The sequence below is a fragment of the Rhinolophus ferrumequinum genome, chromosome 10 (genome assembly GCF_004115265.2).
Source record: "Rhinolophus ferrumequinum isolate MPI-CBG mRhiFer1 chromosome 10, mRhiFer1_v1.p, whole genome shotgun sequence".
Lineage (NCBI taxonomy): Eukaryota > Metazoa > Chordata > Mammalia > Chiroptera > Rhinolophidae > Rhinolophus > Rhinolophus ferrumequinum.
In genome coordinates, this window is record NC_046293.1 from 73,632,583 (window position 1) to 73,652,942 (window position 20,360).

At 37.9% G+C, this 20,360-nt stretch overlaps 1 pseudogene; it reads right to left on the reverse strand.

Moving 5' to 3' along the window:
- Positions 1 to 6,822: 6,822 nt before the first annotated feature.
- Positions 6,823 to 12,072, reverse strand: LOC117028859 (small nuclear ribonucleoprotein G-like; annotated as a pseudogene).
- Between the last annotated feature and the right edge of the window lie 8,288 nt (positions 12,073 to 20,360).

Here is a 20,360-nt window from a genome sequence, read left to right on the forward strand (position 1 = left end):
AATAAAGTAAGAGATAATAATGGGTTGCCATGGTGACACTCTGAATCTTACTATCACCCTGATCTTTCTACATCTAACATCTTAAATACTTCTATGTTCTCTAATTCATCATTGAATGCTACCACCACCTTTGCTTCAGCAAAGCCTTCTCTGTCAGTACAAGTGGTTACTGTGAAGCTGACCCTATGCTATTCCCCAAGAGGCTTTAGACAATCAGCACTTTGCATTCCCCTAACTCCCATGATGGGCTCAAAAACGATGTATGTTCCAAGCAAAGGCAATGCAGTATTCTTTCCCCCCCTAATTCATGTGTGTGAAAGACTTTGCCTTTCTTTTGCCGGATGAGACCATAGGGAAGCATATAGTAGCTGGTGGTCTGAGAATGGAGTCATCCAAAGGAAAAATGGAGAGACCACATCCTGATGCTAATATTTGGGCCCTGCATTCAGCTGCAACTGAAGTCAAAGCTAAACCTGGACTCCTTGGTTATGTTATTATTTTTTTGTTCTTGTTTAAAACAATTTGTGTTGGGGCTTGCTACAACTGGAAAAAAAATCTTACTTTATTCATAATTTATTTACTCAGTACATAATCGTTGAGGATGCACGACTTGTCAGGGATTGGCGAAGTGTTGTGGACATAGCAGTGAAGGATCAGAGGCAGGCCCTACCCTCATGAAGCTCGCAGCTGACTGCAGCACTCCTATTAGTTTTTCCCGATGTTGACTTTGTGCCTTCCTGGACTTCTGCCAGGACTTCCATTGACAGATACCTCTGATTCTGGACTTTGTTTGCCAGGTTTTCTAAAGTCCCTACCACTGAATAGGCAAAGAATTCATTCTCTTGTCTGGAGAGCTTCATAATTACAGGTCATCAACAATATGGGCTGTCTCGCTCTGGTTGGTCTCACTAGACTCTGGGTCTCAACTATTGCCTGTCTGACCTATACCACTGCTACCCTAGCTTTAGTATGTTACTTCTCATGCTTTACTTTATTTGTTGGTTTCTGATGTCACAAAAAATAAAGATTAAATACTGCAAAAAAGTCAGATGGTAAGAAGGAAGGTGGGGACTGTTATGAGCTAGGAAAAGTTAGGCGCATATTCATTATACATATATTCTTTTATAGAAGCACTTCAGAGTCATTTTGGTGGAAAAGTGAATATAAGTGATCATAAATTGACATTGACTGACCACATAATTGTCCTCTCTTCTTCCTTCTCTCTTTGTCTCTCTCTCTCTCTCCTTCCTTCCCTCCCTTCAAAATATATTTATTAAACCAATTCTTGGTACTGCTCTGGGGCTTGAAGTACAGATTCAAACCTGCAAAATCCTTGTCCTTATGAAAGTTGCCTTCTGTTGGAACAAGGCATTGAATTCAGAGATTTGACATGTAATTCCTTTTGAACTATACAATAATTCATTTTTACGAATAAGGAAATGGAGACGAAGGAGTATGAGTATGTGATTTGTCCAAGATCAGAGCAAAGGCAGAGACAGGATTCTAACCCCGGTGTTTCTGACTCTAAAGCCCATGTCTATAGCAGAAGAAATCAAGCTAAGCACTTCAGTTGTGTGAAGAAAAATAGAGCAAATTACATGGGAGACAGAGTGATGGCGTCAGAGAAGTTTTAGCTCTAGAGGTAGAGCAGGGATCTGAATTAGGTCGTGTGGAAACCTCAGCTTTGCAGGCAGAGGGAATATCGTGTGCAGCAGGGGCTTTCTGAAAGCATCAGAGGCTCTCAAGGAGGGTCGTTCAAGGAAGGGGAGGGTGGCAGGAGAGGAGGTCACAGGATAGACAGTGGCCTTGTGATGAAGAAGCACTGCATGGACCACAGTAAGGACTCTGGCTTTAATGATACTCGTTACTCTGATCCAGTTCTAAAAATGCTAGCTCTTTCTGTTCAAGGTTCAGAGGGTTGAGAAAGAATGAATCAGAGATAGACTTTGAGAGCTCAGGGAGTGTGTGAAGCAGTGGAGATAACAATGGTCAGGCTTTGGCCCAGCTCATATCCCACAGTGCAACCACACCCTGCTTGGATTTCATTTCTATCTTTGAACTGGAGTTGGAGCAAATGGGAGGGGAGGGTCAAACTGCATCCCTGGAAGAATTCTGTTCTGATCTCTCTCTACTCCGCCTGGGCAGAGAAAAAGGAAGATCGGCATAAATGGGTGTGAGATCAGAGCAGAATTATGCAGCTGATACTCTGTTCAAAAGGAATTCCAGAGGTCACCCCCGCTCCAAAATATCACTGGGTATTTCTGCCAACACAAAAATTGACACTGCAATGTTATGCTGATTCGCTTTTCACTTTATCAGGAAGTACATTTGTATAACTCTTTATAACTCAAAGATATAAAGGAAGTCAAACAGAAGACCCTATATAACGCGATCGCTAAGCTTGTCCTTATCTTACAGTTTAGAGTAAATCTCTCTGAAAGTATTGGCTAATTTTTACTGCTTGGATAAATCTTCACTATTTGCTTTAAATGGTAGGCTTAAGAGAGATTTTCTTTCGTCTACATTTTCTCTGTTAAATGGGAATTCGTTCCATAGTAGAAAAAAAGAAACTTTCTTAAAATTACAAAGACATAAACATTCCATATGAAAAACATTTGGACATTAGAATCGGATGAAAGTAAATGACAATACTCAGCTTTGGGGTTGGCAGAAGAGTAGAATAGAATAAAATAGAGTCACGTATTGTGAGAGCTTAGATATTCTTTAAATCATCTCTGATTTTTTTTTTTACATGAGACAATTAAGTTTGGAGAAGTTAAACTTAAGTTTGAAGTTTGTTTTCCAAACTTTAAGTAACCTGTTCTCTCTGTTTTAACTTTTAGTTATCCCTGGGCTTGTGAAAGGTAGTCATTTCATTATGATTGTATTTTTGTAGATGACAATGAGTATTATGGTGAAGAATGCCTCCATGGGGTTGGTGATAATATTTTGGGGAGAATTTGCTATTTCTCTTATATACAAAGTATGACAATTAAGTTCACGAACTCATCTTAGAAAGAGTGCTACCTACCTCATTGCTGAATATCACTATGGTAACCTTCAAAGTACTCCCCTTGGGAAGCTATGCACCGACGCCAACACCTAGTCCACTCTTCAAAGCGATTTTGGAAATCTTTTACTGGAATGGCCATCAGAGCTCTCATTGTAATACCCTTGATGTCCTGAATGTCATCAAAATGTCTTCCTTCCAATATTTCCTGATCTTCGGGTAAAGAAAGAAGTCATTGGGGCTAGATCAGGTGAGTAGGGAGGGTGTTCCAATATAGTTATTTGTTTACTTGCTAAAAACTCCCTCACAGACAGTGCCGTGCGAGCTGGTGCTTCGTCGTTATGCAAGAGTCATGAATTGTTGGCGAAAAATTCAGGTTGTCTAACTTTTTCACACAGCCTTTTCAGCACTTCCAAATAGTAAACTTGGTTAACTGTCTAGTTGGTACAAATTCGTAATGAGTAATCCCTCTGATATCAAAAAAAGGTTAGCAATATCGTTGCAACAAGTTTGTTAACTTAGTTGTCAAACCTCTGTATCTCTATCTCTATATTTATATCTATACCTATGTCTGTGTCTATATGTATCTTTTAAACTGTAATCCGCAGGAAAAAAATACATTTTATATTGGGATGCAGCACACAAACACACAACTAAAGCAAAAGGTTTTTTTCTTCTTCTCTTTGCTCATCTTCTCTATTCTTCACTTCTCTATTCTTCATTTTATTATTTTCGGTTTAAGAACCCTAGTCCCAACCCACTGAAATACTTTCATAATCCACTTATGGGTCTTAACTCAAATAGAAAAGAAAGTATAATTTTGAAAAAAAAATTGGCTCATGTTGAAAATCTATAGTTGCTATAAAAGGAAGCTGGGGATTATTTTGGGATCATATTCCTAGGCTTTGGTGGTTGCTGCCCTAGAATCAACCCATTCTCTACTCCTGGGCTAGATGGGCAATGGCCATGAGATTGTTCTCAAATAGCATTTGTTATCTCCTTATCTCTTTATTCTTGATGTCACTAATTAGCTGAATTGATCTTGAACAACCAGAAAGAATAGCCACAAGTTCTTGAAGCACTTGCTGACTTCCTCTAAGCAGTTGCTGTATACTCTAAGCTGTAAGTATATGCTTATAGCTTTCAATAGGCAGAGTGAGGGAAGTTAAAAGAGAGCAAAGTTCATTACTGCATTCACACGGCAAGCTCAATTATGAACTCAAGTTTCACCTAGAGCTTTCAACAAGATGAAGATGTTGTTGTCCAATACATTAAAATCATGTGAATCCTACAGAAGTTAATGATTTTGGATGGATCTAGACCATAAATCTCCATAAATCTCTCAGAATACATACTATCAATTTCCTATTCTTTTTTATTCATTAGATAAAAGCACTGTGTTGAAAACTCACTGTAGGGGACAGGTTTTTTTTTTTTTCCCCCCCAACTCAATATTCATGAACTCTTCCTTTGGTAAAATATTAACTTCTGTTTCCTCTTCGTATCATCTCCCTATCTTCTCTAAGTTGCTGCAGTAAAAGTCATGATGTTAGGGACCCATTCTCAGTACTGTTAGCGGGATTTAGCAGTACTCCATTCCATGCGCCCCCAACACTGCTCATTGTGCTTGAACCCCAAGGCATATTCAACCTCACTCTAAACTTCAGGACCAATATTAAAGAGAAATAACAGTAACCTAAAGAATTCTGTGATGCAGCATTATGAGTTTTGCTCCTATATTGTTTACTGACTTAGTTCTAATAATGAGCCACCCACCTTCATACCTGGGGCCTGAGTCGCTGCATGTAATTTGTCCTTGAAAATCTGACGCTTTACCTGACTCTCGCTTGGTCTTAGAGACTTAGATTATGACTACATCAATTGTCTGTCTTCACTGGTACTGCTGTCAGCTTTTCTGACAGCTCCTGGAGGATTGGATTATAATCATTAGGCATCTCATGATTGGGAGTGTTCCTATTTCCTTGTAAAAGCCTCCTGAGGGACTATTTTCCTGGGCTACCCCCTGTTGTTTGTTGTAATGTTTCAGATAATGAGTATTGTTGTCTCACTGGGCCTTCTCCCAGCATCTGTGGCTGAGTTGGTTCTAAATGTCTGCCCCACTCCCATGGATGAGTCTGTTATCAGAACTGAGCCCCTCCTTTATTTCCCTGCTGTTAACTGGACTATATCTGGTGGATTCTCAAGATACATGAAACTAACTTTTTGTTATCTTCCACAAGTCCAGCGTAGTATCTTGCTCAGGAAATAGTTGTTGAATAAGCACGTCCAGTTGAAAATTAGTATCATTTGTCAAAGTTATTTTGTTGGAAGGGTCAGATTGACTCACAAAAAGAAAACTTGTATCTTGATAACTGTTTTAAGTGACAAAAATTTGAGAAGAATGTGCCTACTTCTTTAAGATTTATTATGAAATAAATGTAAAATGGCCAAGTTCAGAGGATCTTTATTTAACGGCAATATTCAAACTGTTTCATTTTGGTGCTACAACTTTTGAACATGGTGCATGTAACCTCAAATAGCTTTACAAACTTATTTATTATTATAAAATTAAAACACTATAATGTTATTATTATATGAAACTGTTTCCTGATGCAGCAAATTAAGAGGAAAAGAAAGAGAGAAAGAAAGAAAGAAGGAAAGGAAAGTTTCTTTCCATTGTAGTCCCCAGAATGGTACTAACCCAGAAGTCGTGACCTCTATTGTGTTCATTTGGGAACACTAGTTTGAAGAACCTAAGAATTAGGTTCAATTAATATTTATGTGCCAAGTTTTAGTTGGAAAAAACAACAATACCCTGTTAATAGAGAAGACATAGATTGTCTGCTTGCTGAGGAAATACATTAGATTTGAAGTGCAGTGACTGAAAGTGCATTATGTTGATAAGTTAAATGTAAATCAACTAATAAAAACATACTAGTCACATTTCCCTGAAAATGCACACGGGATTCTAAAGGATTGAAAAGTTCTCTAAAGGGTCTTTGTGGGTTTGGATATTCAATAATTTAAAAACACAGCTGAAGCATTTATTTAGTCCTTCTTACAGATAAGCTTATCAACCTTGCATAGAGATGTTTTCTCTTGTTTTTGGGTCTGAGAGTAGCAAAATAGGAAATTCAGCTGGAAAGGGATAAATACGGAACGGAAAATTAGGCTAGCAAGAGAGAATGCTGGACAAAAAGTGCTGCTAAAATTGCTTTAAATGCAACATCATGGGCCATTTGCATTTTTTTTTACCAATTCTGCTTAAGCACCAGAATATTAAAACTAGCTTTCAAGGAGCTCCCTGTCTCAGCACAAAAGCAGACATACAAACAAACAATTGCGACATAATGTAATGGCAGAGCAGTGGAATGAGAGACGAACTATCTGGATAAGTGAGCCATGAAGGCTTCACAGTGTAGGTCTCACAGGGGATAAGAATTTGCTGGATGGACAGGAAAAGAAAGGCATTGCAAAGCAGAGAATAGGTAGAGCAAAGGCATCAACTTGGGAAAGTGCCCGGTGTTGTTGAGGGAAACGGTGAATGGCCCAGTGTGGCTCTAGTTAAAATACATATTGGGAAAGGGGCTGTTGGCATGAAATGACTAGAAAGGTGGATTGGGACTAAATGATGAAGGACTTCGTATATGAGTCAGAGTTTTTGGACCAAATCTTAGCAGGCTTTTCTTTTTTAATAAAAGAATTTAACATGACGAATGTACATTACCTCATTTTTACATCACAGTAAAACAGGCCCGTTGACTAGGAGACATGTGGAAGCAACTGATTTCTGTGCTGAACACAGCCATTGTTTATGCTCTTTTCAAGGCTAGTTACACGATGATACGACTTCCTTAGATGACCACCATTCAAGTAGTGTTTTGTGGCCCCGACTTGTGATCACTGTTCATTCATCTACCATAGGATTCATCAAAGGAAAAAATCCCTTTAATGTTCCTTGGACATGTCTGCTATGATTTAATTTCAACGATAACTTCTTGTCCTTAAATTTTTTCAGCTTGGGAGGGTGAGCTTTGCTCGTGGTGTCTACTCATGGGGCTTCGTGTTGCCTTGAAACGGAACTTGCAGTCTCCCTCACACTCTCACAGTTTTTAAAGAGGAAAGTGGCACCGATATACCCAACAGTCTTTTCTAGGCTAATCTACTTGGGCCACTATGTCCCGGGCTTTGTTAGAGGAAACTCCTGCCCTCTGGGTCATGGCCACCGCTCACTCATACTCTTCAATCTTAGCTAAGAAATCCATCTCATGCCCCTTTTATCTTTCCTTACCACTCCTCCCAAACTTTCACAGCTTCCTTAAAACCCTACCAAGTGCCAATATCCTCTTCCTTTCTTCTTTCAAGCAACTGGTGATTGCCTTTACTTCCCACACCATATTTGATCCCTGGAAGATCCATGGTTTTTATGTCGTTAACCTAGGCCAGTTAACACCCTATCGTGGTCATCCCTGGCATTGGTGGCCCTGGACATGTGACCTCCCCATTAATGCACGCAAGATCTGTGCCCATATCGGAGAGTAGAGTATTCATCTGTTTAATCCATATGATTGAGTACCTATTATATGAGGGATATTTTAGGCACTGGGGAGACAACGAAGAATAGAACAAATGAGACATCTGCTCCCTAGAAGTTTACAGCCTATAACAGGGGTTGGCAAAATATAGCCTGTGGATCAAGTCTGGCCTACCATCTGTTTTTTAATATAAAGCTTTATTGAAGCATAGTCCCATCCATTTTGGGGGGATTGTCGATGGCTAGTTTCATACTAAAAGGACAGAGTTGTGTAGTTGCAACAGAGACTATATGACCTGGAAAGCCCATATGGTTACCATTTCACATTTTACAGAAAAAAGTTTGCTGATCTCTGGTACAGAACAGTGCTTCTTGAACTATCTGTAATGAAAGATCAGTGGTATTTTGTATTTTATTTTATTGGAGAACGTCACTTAACATAAGATCTACCCTCTTAGCCAAGATGTAAGTGTACAATATATTATCATTGCCTACAGAGGCAATGTTGTACAGAAGACCTCCTGAACTTACTCATCTTGCTTGACTGAAATTTTATGCCCGTTGATTAATAATTCCGCACTTCTCCTTCTCTTCACCTCCTGGCAATCACCATTCTACTCTTTGATTCTATGAAGCTGATTACTTTAGATATCTCATATAACTGGAAGTATTTAATACAGTCATGTGTCCCGTAACAATGGGGATTTGTTCTGAGAAATATGTCGTTAGGCGATTTTGGTGTTGTTTTCAGTATTACCTACTACACACCTAGGCTGGATGCTGCAGCTTATTGCTCCTAGGCTACAAACTGTACAGCAGGTTACTGTACTGAATACTGTAGGCAATTGTAACATAATGGTAAGTATTTGTGTATCTAAACATAAGAAGGTACAGTCAAAATGTGGTATAAAAGATAAAAAACGATACACCTGTATATGGCACTTCCCATAACTAGGGCTTGCAGGACTGGAAGTTGCTTTGGGTGAGTCAGTGATTGAGCGGTGAGTAAATATAAAGGTTTCGGACGTTACTATACACGACTATAGACTTTAAAACCATTGTACACTTAGGCTACAGTAAATTTATTTCAAAAATAGGGTAGCATTGCACGCCAATGCTATGACAGCTACAACTTCACTAGACGGAAGGAGATTTCAGCTCCATTTAAACCTTGTGGGACACTGTTGTATATGCTGTCCATTGTTGACTAAAACGTTTTGCGATGCATGATTGTATTTGTCTTTCTGTGATTGGCTTATTTCACTGAGCTTGTCCTCAAGGTTCATTCATGTTGTTGCATATTGCAGAATATCCTTTTTTTTCCCCCATAAGGGCAAATAGTGTTCCATTATATGTATATACCACCTTTTCTTTATCCATTCAATTGTTGATGGGCAATTAAGTTGTTTCTACATCTTGGCGATTGTGAATAGTGCTGCAATGAACATAAAAGTCCTAATATCTGTTCAGAGATCTTGATTTCAATCCTTTTGGATTAATACCCAGAAGTGGGATTGCTGGATCATATGATAGGTCTATTTTTAATTTTTTCAGGAATCTCCACCCTGTTTTCTATAGCAGCTGAACCATTTTATATTCCCACCAACATTGTACAAGGGTTCCAATTTCTCTACATCCTCACCAATACTTCTTATCTTTTTTTTTTTTTTTTTTTTTTTTTTGATAATAGCCATCCTGACAGGTGTGGTGATATCTCGTTGGTTTTGATTTGCATTTCCCACACTGTTTGCTGAAGAGACTATCCTGTTCCCATCGTGTATTCTTGGCAATCTTATTGAAGATTAGATGACCGTATATGCATGGATTCATTTCTGGGCTCTCTACAATGTTGCATTGGTCTATATTTCTTCTTTATGTTTTGATTACTATAATATTGTATTATACTGTTTTAATTACTGTAGCTTTGCAATATATTTTGAAATTACAAAGTGTGCTATCTCCAGCCTTGCTCTTCTTTGTCATGGCTGTTCATGGTCTTTTGTGGTTTTATATTAATTTTATAATTGTGTTTTTCTGTTTTTGTAAAAAAGGAATTCCATTGGGATCTTGATAATGATTGCACTGAATCTGTAGATCATTTTGGATAGAATGAACATTTTAACCATATTATTCCAGTCAATAAACACAGAATGTCTTTTCATTTGTGTCTTGTTTTACATATTTCTTTATTCAGTGTTTTGTAGTTTTTAGTATACAAGTTTTCACCTCTTTTTAAATTTATGCCTAAGTATTTTATTCTTTTGGGTGTTATTGTAAGTGGGATTGTTTTCATAATTTTCTTTTCAGATAGTTCATTGTTATTTTATATAAATGCAAATGATTTTTGTATGTTGATTATGTATCCTGCAACTTTATTGAATTTGTTTATTAGTTCTGTTTTTTTGTTTTAATGGTGCTTTAGGGTTTTCTGTATATCTTATATTTTGTATACTCTATAGCGTACATCGTGACTGCAAATAGGAACAATTTTATTTCTTCCTTTTAAATCTGGAGGCCTTTAATTTCTATTTCTTGCCTAATTTCTCTAGCCAGGGCTTTCAGTACTACCTTAGGTAGAAATGGTGAGAATGGGCATCCTTGCCTTGTTCATGATCTTAAAGTAAAAGCTTTCAGGTTTTCACCATTGAGTATGATAGCTTTGGGCTTATCATACATAGTCTTTATCATGTTGAGGTACATTCCTTCAATACCTAGTTTGCTGAGAGTTTTATCATAAAAGAGTGTTGGACTTTTTCAAATGCTTTCTCTGCATCTATTGAGATGATCATATGATTTTTATTCTTTATTCTATTAATATTGCATATCACATTAATTGGTATTCATGTTGAAATATCCTTATATTTAGGGATAATTTTCACTTGGTCATGGTGTATTATCATTTTAATATATTGTTGAATTTTGTTTGCTAATATTTTGTAGAGGATTTTTGCATGTAATTTTATCAGGGATAATGACATGTAGTATTCTTGTATTTTTGTCTGGATTTTGTAACAAGGTAATTCTAGTTTCTTAAAAGGAGTTTGGGATCCTTTTGAAGGAGTTCCCTCTCTTCAAAGAGAGGGATTGGCATTAGTTCTTCTTTAAATGTTTGGTAGAATTCATCAGTGAAGCCATCTAGTCCTGTGCTTTTCTTTGTTGGGAGGTTTTTGATTACTGATTCAATCTCTTTACTGGTTTTAGGTTTATTCATACTTCCTATTTATTAATGATTTAATCATGGAAGTTTATTTTGTTTCCAGGAATTTATCCATTTCTTCTAGGTTATCCAATTTGTTGTCATGTAGTTGTTCACAATAGTGTCATGATTCTTTTTCTTTCTGTGGCATCAGTAATAATGTCTCTTATTTCATTTCTGATTTTATTTATTTGAAACTTCTCTTTTTTTCTTAGTCTAGCCAAGTGTTTGTCAATTTTGTTTATTTTTTAAATAATGAACTCTTAGTTTCATTGCTTTTTTCTATTGTCTTTTTCTTTTCTATTTAATTATTTCTGCTCTTTGTTGTTTCTTTCTTTCTGCTAACTTTGGACTTACCTTGTTCTTTTTATAGTTTCTTGAGGTATAAAGGTAGGTTGTTTATTTGAAATTCTTCTTTTTTTTTAATGTAGGTATGTATCATTATGACCTTCCCTGTTAGTACTGATTTTGTGGCATCTCATGCATTTTGTTGTGTTTTCATTTTTGTTTTTCTCAAGGTATTTCCCAATTTTCTTTTTGATTTCTTCTTTGAACCAGTGGTTGTTCAAGAGTATGTTGTTTAATTTTCACATGTGTGAAGTTTTCAGTTTTTCTTCTATTGATTTCTAGTTTCATTTCATTATGGTCAGAGAAGATACATAGTTTTTTTTCAATCTTCTTAAAAATTTTTAAGACTTGTTTTTTGACCTAACGTGATCTATCCTGGAGAAAGATCTGTATATAATTGAAAAGAATGTGTAGCTTAGGTAAAATGTTCTGTATAAGTTTATTAGGCCCATTTTTTCTATAGTGTTATTTAAGCCCTCTGTTTCTTTATTGATCTTTTGTCCAGATGTTCCTGTACATTATTGAGAGTAGGGAAATGAAGTCTCCTACTATTGGTTTATTGTTGTTTATTTCTCCCTTCAGTTCTGTCAGTGTTTGCTGTATAAATACAGGTGCTCTGACATTGGGTGCATATATATTTCTAGTTGCTATATCTTCCTGGTGGATTGATCCTTTTTTTTTTTTTTTTTTTTTTGAGCTTGGGGCCTGACTTCCCTGAGCCCAGTTACCTCCTCTGGAAAGTGGGAGAACTTCAGGTTGTCCAGAGGACTTGGTATGTCATATTACTATCACATTCTTCTCACCCTTACACCTCATGGTGGAGCAGGGCAGAAAGCTGTGCACAGTCCTTTTCTCCCTGAACCTCATGACCACCCTGTGAGGCCCATAGCACTGGATGGTGATCCCTCCAAGTCCCAGTTGAGGAGACACAGAAGACCGCAGAGGGGCAGTGGCCATCTCAGGGGCCCAAGGAGGACAGGCCATTTGCCCCTCCCATTTAGAGGCTGTGTCCCAGCTGCCCCACACCACTGGAGTCTCTGGATCCTTTTATTATTATGCAATGTCTTTTTTTTTCTCTTCTGACTTTTTTTTTTAACTTACAATCTATTTTGTCTAATGTAACATAGCTACCCCTGCTCTCTTTTGATTACCATTTACATGGATACCTTTCCCATGACTTCACTTTCATCTTATGTGTGTCCTTAAGTCTAAGATGAGTTTCTTGTAGACAGCACATAGGTGAGTGTTGTTTTTCTTTCTTCTTTTTAAATCCACTCAGCCATTCTGTCTTTTGATTGGAGAATTTAATCCATTTATATTTAAAGTTATTATTGATCGTGTAGGCCTTACTATTACCGTTATGTTAGTTGTTTTCTGAGAAGATTGGTTAAATTAAAAAATAAATTGTGGACAGATACCTTTGTAGGTTATAATAAAAATAAATCACTAGAAAAACAAAATAAGAAATCAAATGAAAAATAAAAGCCCTAATTAATATATATCAAATTACTATAAAAGTTTCTAAACACTTAATCTTAATTTTTATATTTATGTCCTGGAGGATGAATAATAAATAGTTTGCACTGGCCAGTAGACCATACTACAAGTAGTATTAGTCTAGACGGAAAGACAGAAATCAACCAAATAATACAAATAATTATCCTAGATCAAAACATTTATAATTGGCACAATCTATGTAAAAAGAATGTACTTACTATGTATATGTAAACTCAAGTAAATTCATCAAGCTCAAAGATTTTCAAACCAAAGCCTGCCATGCTGCCAAGATTTCCCTGTGAGTTTTTGGGCACATATAACTTTACGAGGGTCAGTTTATACATATTAAATTTTCATATTTATTCCTTCTGAAAATTGATCTACCTGAGAATTTCCCCGTGGTCGAGAGTCATTGTATTTCTTCTTTGCTGCCTTTTCTTTTACAATTGTCCTTCTCCCACTTGACTAAAAAAAGGCCCATTATCTCTCTCCCATCTTCAATCTTAGCATAATGAGAATATGCAATATTTTATGATTTTTGCAATTATTGATGTTTAATACTAATGGTAACCAGAAGACTTTTAATGAGACACAGATCATTGTGGTTATAGGGAAAACCCACTTAATTTCAATTTATATACAAAATTTTATTGCAAAGAAATATTATAGATATGATTGATATGTGATGCAAAACACAAAATATATTAAGTTACATGATTTTGTGAGGCATATGAAAAGAAAATAAGAATTCAAGGAGCAAAAAGAACTGTTAAAGAATAAGTTGTTTACATGTTTTTAAAATGAATAATGGTGGTGTCAAATCATATTATTTACATTCTTTCTGATACATTTAAAAAAAGTGTTATAACTGTTTTATGTTTAAAATGTCAACATATACAATATGTTGGATTTGCATCTTTTGTTACTATTAATATATTAACTTATGGGGGAGAAAATTTTATATTTAGATTTGAACATGATGGAGGGGCTTCATAGTATTTAAATGTTCTTTAAACGTATACTCACGTAAAAATGTTTCAAGACGCTACTTCTATTATATTTCCCATTGTAACTGGATTACTGCCCACAAGCCCTTCCTATATAGAATTAGGAACCCTTGGCTACTCTGGAGCAAATAACGTCTTTGTTTAGAATTGGTGCTGACTTCTGGATGGTTGCATATTGTCTATGGGAGTCAAAAGAAATTAGCAGAAATTTTGTCTGTGTAACCGGTAGAAGAGTTTAAGCTTCAGACTTGGGTAGAATGGATGGACCTTTCAATTTAAGTGTAAGCAGTAACATTAGGTTATTTGAGGTGAAGAAACACATATGGAAACAGTAAAATGTATGCCTGTGTTTTTTCTTCTTTTGATAAGATTTTACTTTTCTCTCAGAAAAGGTTGAAAGTATACTTTCTCATTCCTTCCATATTTCATACTGTGACATGGAGATAATCTTGCTGAAACAATGTTATTCTACATGCTTTCCTTGTATCCAAAGCAAATACTAGTTTCCAGTCCTTTGTATTTTTTCAAATAGGACTGTTAGAGATCTCAGTTATGAACTGTATTCATTGTTATAGCTAGAAGGCTTGGCAAGGTTTTTTTTAATGAAACATTGTATACCTTATTAGGTTAGCTACTTTTTTTTTTTAACAAAGGAGATAGGGAAGAATAAGTCAATGGAATGTTTTAAAAACACTTTAGCTGATTTTCTAATAAGGAAAAAAGTGACTTGTGCTAGCACAGTAATCACCTTTTAAAAATATATGAGGATGGGTATTGAATGTCATTTTAGTAAAACTTTAATTTCTCTTTAACAGAAATGTCCTTTCCACTATAGTTCACATTATTACTATTAAAGCCAACTATGAAAAAGCTAAAAATAAGGCATAATTTGTCTTCTAATTGGAATATTTTGATTTTCCATAGTTCCCACCAGTTTGTCCTATTGAAATAAGAGGAATAAAACTTGCATTTATTTGATCCGTGAAGTTGGATACTTAGTGGGGAATCTATCCAGAAAATTTCTTCGGGACCTGTCCATTCTACCACAAGGATGTCTCCATCACCTAACAGTTCTTTTTCTATGAAAAGGCACACTTCCAAAGTACTCAATTGACTAGACCAGGGGTTGCAGTCTGTCTCCCCTCCCCAACCTGAGCTGAGCCAATCAGACTCTCCTGGGAATTTAGAGTGGGAGCTGAGAGACTGGAATTTGTTCTTCACCTATGACAGAGCCTGTTGCTTGTTACCCTGGAGCTAGGGATACAGCCTACCTTTGGGAAAGAACTGGATTATCCATAACATTAATGGGACAAGGAGCAACAGTAGAGGTGGTGATCCCAATATCATGTGTTTAAATATTGGAAAGACATAAATTAAGAAGCCAAACTATTAAATAAGATATTTTCTGTCTTCCTATCTTGACAAATATAATTCAGAACAACCTGAGAAGAGAGGTTTGAAAATTCTGAGACTCCTCAGAATTCCATAACAGAAAGTGACTCTAGGGGAGAGAAGAAGTCTGTAGCTTCTCCTCTTTCCATTAAGCACAGTGGACCATACATTGCATATACATGGACACTCCACAAGTTCATTTGAGCACCATTCACCTTGACCATGCTTTGGGCCCAGAAGTGCGCACCTGCAGAACAGTTGTCTTAGGAAGACAGACCCAGGAAAGAGGGTGGTGCAGGTCTTAGAAATTAACTCATGCCCACTGGGGGCAGGGAATTCTGGGGACTCAAGTGCCCAGAGCACATTCTAGAAGGAGCTATGTGGGCTTTGGAAAGACACAGCTATTTTTTTTATATTTAGATTTGAACATGATGGAGGGGCTTCATAGTATTTAAATGTTCTTTAAACGTATACTCACGTAAAAATACTACCCAGATTTTGTTTTTTGGGAGCAGTTTTAGGTTCACAGCAATACTGAGTAGATGATACAGACAGCTCCTATATACTCCATGCCCCGCTGCCCCTGCCATACAGGGGAGAGGCTATGCATGTGTGAGGGCATAATCTATTTTTTGAAAAATTATTTCTATACTATACATTTGTATACTTCTACCCATTAAAAAAAAAAATTATTGGGGGGGGGGGCCTGGCCTGGTGGCTCAGGTGGTTAGAGCTCCATGCTCCTAACTCCGAAGGCTGCTGGTTCGATTCCCACATGGGCCAGTGGGCTCTCAACCACAAGGTTGCCAGTGCAACTCCTCCAGTCCCGCAAGGGATGGTGGGCTCTGCCCCCTGCAACTAAAATTGAACATGGCACCTTGAGCTGAGCTGCCTCCCGGATGGCTCAGTTGGTTGGAGCGCATCCTCTCAACCACAAGGTTGCCAGTTCAATTCCTTGAGTCCTGCAAGGGATGGTGGGCTGCGCCCCCTGCAACTAGCAATGGCAACTGGACCTGGAGCTGAGCTGCACCCTCCACAACTAAGACTGAAAGGACAACAACTTGAAGCTGAACTGCACCCTCCACAACTAAGATTGAAAGGACAACAACTTGACTTGGAAAAAAGTCCTGGAAGTGCACACTGTTCCCCAATAAAGTCCTGTTCCCCTAAAAAATATTTTATTGGGGAATATTGGGGGACAGTATGTTTCTCCAGGGCCCATCAGCTCCAAGTCGCTGTCCCCCAATCCAGCCATGGAGGGCACAGCCCAGCCCCAAGTCCAGTCACTGTTTTCAATCTCTAGTTACAGGGGCACAGCCCACCATTCCACGCAGGAACTGAATCGGCAACCCCATCATTCAGAGCCCGTGCTTCAACCAACTGAGCCATCTGGCTGCCCCAGGGCATAATCTTTTTAACCCTGTTAACTCCTTGCCTCATGCGGAAGGGCACAGTAAGGGAAGAGCAAGAGTGTGTCCCTCTAAAATTCTGAGCCTAGGGCACAGGTCCATCTTGCCTGGATCTAAGGGTAGTATTGGTAGACTGGTAAGGTAGACTGTAGTGATAAAACAAGAGACAAGATAGAAAGAGTCCCAGGGTACTCCCAATTTCTGGCTTTAGTCCCTTGCAAGGCTCTGCTATTTCCCTGCACTAGATTTTTTTTTTTTTTTTTAAGAAGCCATGGCATTCTTATAAAACATTTCTCTATTTTTTTGTGTGTGATTGTATTTTTTTTATTAATTTTAAGGATTTTATTAAAATACAGCTAACGTACAATATTGTATTACTTTCAGGTGTGCACCACAGTTATTCAATATTTATGTACCTAAGGAAGTGATCACCGTAAGTCCAGCAAACACCTGACACCATACCATGCTATCACAATATTATTGACTATATTCCCTATGCTGTACATTATATCCCCATGACTTATTTATTTCATACCTGGAAATTTGAACTTCTCATTGTCTTATCTTTTCCTCCCATTTTTAATTTTTCAAATACAGTTTACATTCAATATTATTTTATATTAATTTCAGGTGTATAACATAGTGGTTGGATATTTATATAATTTAAGAAGTGATCCCCCTGACTAGTCTAGTACCCACCTGGCACTAATCATAGTTATTGCCATATTATTGACTGTATTCCCTATGCTGTACTTTACATACCTGTGACTATTTAGTAACTACCAATTTGTACTTCTGAATCCCTTCACCTTTTTCATGCTGCCCCCCAACCCCCCTCCCATCTATCACCCCGATAAATCTAGTACTCATTTGACACCATACATAGTTATTACAATATTGTTGGCTATATTCCTATACTATACCCTACTTCCCCATGACTACTTTGTAACAACCAATCTGTACTTCTTAATCCCTTCTTTTTTACCCATCCCAACCCCCCTCCCATCTGGCAACTATCAAAATGTTCTCTGTATCTATGATTTTTCTGTTTTGTTTGTTTGTGTTTTTTGTTCTTTAGATACCAGTTATAAGTGAAATCATATGACATTTGTCTTTCTCTGTCTGACTTACTCCACTCAGCACAATACCCTCTAGGTCCATCCATGTTGTTGCAAATGGCAAGATTTTATTCTTTTTTTATGGCTGTGTAATATTCCACTGTATATATGAGGTCAACAATTAAGGTTGAGAACTCATCCTAGAAAAAGTGCTACATACCTCTTTGCTAAATATCACTATGGTCACCTTCGAAGTGCTCCCCTTCAGAAGCTATGCACCAATGCCAGAGCCTAGTCTACACTTCAAAGCAATTTTGGAACTCTTTTCCTGGAATGGCCATCAGAGCTGTTGTCGTATTACCCTTGATGTCCTAAATGTCATCCAAATGTCTTCCTTTCAATATTTCCTTCATCTTTGGGTAAAGAAAGAAGTCATTGGGGGCCAGATAAGTTGTGTAGGGAGAATGTTCCAATACAGTTATTTGTTTACTGGCTAAAACCTCGTTCACAGACAGTGCTGTGTGAGCTGGTGCATTGTTATGATGCAAGGGCCATGAATTGTTGGTGAAAAGTTCAGGTTGTCTAACTTTTTTACGCAACCTTTTCAGCACTTCCAAATAGTAAACTTGGTTAACTGTCCATTTGGTACAAATTCATACTGAATAATCCCTCTTATATAAAAAATGTTAGCAACATTGTTGCAACAAGTTCACAAACTTAATTGTCACACCTCGTATGTACCACCTCTTCTTTATCTGTTCATCCATTCAGAGACACCCAGGTTGCGTTCACATCTTGGTTACTGTAAATAATACTGTAGTGAAAATATGGATGAGTACATCCCCTTGAAGTAGCATTTTGAGTTTCTTTGGATAAATACCCACAAGTGGGATTAGTACGTCCTTCTTTGTCTTGTTATAGCCTTTGTCGTGTTATAGCCTTTGTTTTAAAGTCTATTTAGTCTGGTATAAGTATTGCTACCCTATCATTTTTTTCCTTCTTTCTATTTTCATGAAATATCTTTTTCCATTTCTTTACTTTCAGTCTGTGTGTATCTTTCGATTTGAAGTGAGTCTCTTGTAGGCAGCATTTTATGGTCTTGTTTTCTTATCTATTCAGCTCTTTATCTGTCCTTTGATACTAAATGATAGTTTTGCTGGGTAGAGTAATCTTGGTTGTAGACCCCTGCTTTTCATCACTTTGGATATTTCCTGCCAATCGCTTCTGGTCTGAAATTTTCTGTTGAGAAATCAGCTGACAGTCTTATGGGAGCTCTCTTGTAGGTAACTAACTGCTTTTCTTTTGCTGCTTTTAAGATTTTTTTTTTTTAACCTTTGCCATTTTAACTACGATGTGTCTTGGTGTTGGCCTCTTTGGGTTCATCATTATTTCTTAAAATAGATTTTCAATCCTAGCTTTTTCCTATCTCCTTCTCGTACCCCTATGATGTGAATATTGGTAAGCTTAATGTTGTCCCTGAGGCGCCTTAAACTGTTTGCATTTATTTGGATTCTTTTTTCTTTTTGCTGTTCTTATTGGGTCTTTTCTGTTACCTTATCTTGAAATTGCTGATAAGAGCCTGTGCTTCATCTTATCTTCTGTTTATTTCCTCTACTGTAGTCTTTATTTTAGTTAGTGTATTCTTTATTTCTTTCTGGTTCTTTTTTATATTTTCTATCTCCATTTTTATATTTCCTGTTCTCTGTTTTCTATCTCCATTTTTATATTTCCTGAAGTTCTCCCTGAGATCACTGAGCATCCTTATAACCAGTGTTTTGAACTCTGTGTCTGGTAGATTGCTCATGTCCATTTTGTTTAGTTCTTTTTGTGGAGCTTTGTCCTGTTATTTTATTTGTCTCCCCATTTTGACAGCCTCCCTTTGTTTGTTTCTATGTATTAGGTAGGGCTGCTATGTTTCCCAGTCTTAGTAGAGTGGTCTCAGTAGAGTCCTCATCCTGTGGAGCCCAGTGGTGCAGTCTCCTTGATCACCAGAACTGGGGTCTCCAGGTGTGTCCCTTGTATGGGTTGTGTATGCTGTCCTGTTGTAATTGAGCCTTGGTTGCTTTTGCATATCAGTAGGAGGGTTTGAGTCTCATGCTGATTATTTGTGGGGACTGGATGTGACTACAGTGGAAGAGTTGTGGTATGAAGGCTGACCCTGCAGAGCAGGATTCACTTTAGCAGGGCTCTACTGCTTGCCCAGTTTTCTCTTTGGGTGTGTCATCCTTGGAGGCAGCAGGGTAATGCTCTGGTTTGGTCTGAAGCTGGCCACTGGGTGTTCCAGGCCCATCGCCTCCTGGGAGGGGACCTGCCATAGGCCAAATTCAGCTGCATCCTGTATCCTTTCCAAGGCCACCTGGCATGAACTACAAAACAATCTGCTGCCCGTGCTGTGCTTGGAGGTGTCTTGAGAGGCCAAGCTGACAACCAAAGCTGGCTGTTGTTAGTGCCAAGCTCAGCCAGAGATACCAGACATGCCAAGGCCAGATGCTGCTTGTTTTGGTTTTGTGAACCTTTGTGAGATTTTAGGAAAATCTGCAGCATGAACCAAGGCAGGCGGTTTGTATGGAAAAGCCAATGAATGTGGCTTGGGTGTGACCAAAATGTGGGTGGGGCAGGGGTCTCAGAATGTCCAGGGTAGGGCCATGTTGATGAAGACTCAAATATGGCAGCTGCTTGCATGTGTATGCTGGGAAGGAGGAGAGCTCAACAAAGAAACAGTGGGTTCTGACAGCTCCTTGGTTTGGGAGAAAGCTGCCCCGTCCTGCCCTTGCTCTGAAGCCAGACAATTCAATTCCTTCCCGTATGTCTCTGGTGCCTTTGGAGCTGCTGCTCTAGTGTTGGAGCTAAGAGTGAATGAATCCATCAGTGAGTGCGTCCATGCATGGGCCCTTTAAGAGGAACACCTT